This window comes from Aotus nancymaae, unplaced genomic scaffold (genome assembly GCF_030222135.1).
Source record: "Aotus nancymaae isolate 86718 unplaced genomic scaffold, 86718_ANA_hifiasm-v0.15.2.pri h1tg000014l, whole genome shotgun sequence".
Taxonomy (NCBI): domain Eukaryota; kingdom Metazoa; phylum Chordata; class Mammalia; order Primates; family Aotidae; genus Aotus; species Aotus nancymaae.
The window spans coordinates 109,417,935-109,419,697 of NW_026988425.1; positions in this window are offsets into that span (position 1 = coordinate 109,417,935).

The following is a 1,763-nucleotide window of genomic DNA, read 5'->3' on the forward strand; positions in this document are numbered from 1 at the left end:
ATGTCTGCCTTGGCCTCAGGAGATAAAAACTTCAGAACTGGTTCTGTCATTTAGAAAAGCGTTAGAGGAACAACAGCAACAAATTGCAGATACTTAGGTAGTTTTTAAAGTTCTCAGAAGTATATCAGCAATCATGTCATTTTGAATCTCAAATCTGATTAAAGATTCAGCATAGACTAAAACTTAAGTATCACGCATTTGAGGCATTAGAATAACAACTCATGAGTCTTTTGGGTCAGATAGTCATGAGTTTGCATTCCAATTTTGTGGCTTATCTATGGATAACTTATTCTTTGTACTACTTAATGTATTCACACACTACAACTAATAATAATGAAAATATTCACCTTGTACTGATGTTAAGATTAAATGAGTTCATGGAAATAAAAGTGAAGTGTACAGACAGCACCAGGCGGAGGGTAGGGGGCTCAATAAATGGTACCTATTATTATGCTTGATGATAATTTAAGGCAAAATAAACCATTCTCTTTTCTTGATTTTAAAGCAATGTTTACAACTTTACTGTGGAATTATTGCACTGTATTATAGGTTTTTGTTTTTTGTTTTTTATTTTTTTTCCATTTGTCTTTCTATCAGTGTCAGCTCTACAGGAACAGAGATGATGTCTATTCATCACTGACTTCCAGATATAATTTAATGTCTGGTACATAGTAGGTGGGAAAAGGTGTTGCTGCATGGATGAAAGAAGAAAACGAAAACAAGAAAAAACACTTGAAGACATCTATATTCAAGTGCATGCTCTTCATTTGCTAGAAAGGTTAATTAAAAAATTATAACTCCGAAATCTAAAGAATTGTTTTTTTATTATTTTTTATAAAGACGGGGCTTCACCATGTTGGCCAGGGTGGTCTTGAACTCCTGACCTCAGGTGATCCGCCCGCCTTGGCCTCCCAAAGTGCTGGGATTACAGGCATGAGCCACCGCGCCCAGCCGAAATCTAAAGAATTTTTTACTGGATTTCTTCCTTTTCTTTGTGCCTATTCTAGCTTTGGCTAGGCAATCAAAGAATCATGCCACAGAGGAGAAAACTGAAGCAGAGAGACAAATGTTTGGTAGACCCTGTTTCTACATCCCATTTTTTTTTTTGTCACATTGAACTGTAAGCCATACCCTAATTATGGATACCATATGCTCCTTATTTTCTTTGCCAGGCCCACTTTCAGTGTTCTGTCACAATGTTTTATAAGTACATCTATAATTGCCACATTATAAGCTTCACTTTTTAATTTTGAAAACATGGTCATCATAGACATTTAGCAAAGACCAGGGTCCAGGTCATCCAAATACTCTCTAAACTCTGAAGCAGAGCCTGTTCTGCCTGAAGACTTTGGGTCATGGGTCCCAAACGTTTGTAAGAATCTTCTACACATTTTATGTCTATACATAAGAGGCATCATTTTCCTCTTCTGTTAAATGTTTGCTTCTTTTGCTTCTAGGTTCACATTATTTGGCTGGGTCACCTTCATGATTCCTTATCAGTATAATCCTCTTTATTTTTAAGACATTGACTCATCTCACTTTATTCTTTCACCTTATACTCATGTCATTATCTTGGATTATTTAAATATCCATTTGGGTGGCCCATTCAATTCCCTGATGTCTCAATTCCTTGACCGCTTCTTCTTCCATATTTCTTTTCCATATCCTGCCAGTTACCGATGCTCATGTGCATATCTTAGATACTGTCTATCCTTTGGAGTGCTGCCATTTCTTGATAATTAAGTTCAGACACCCAAATGTGT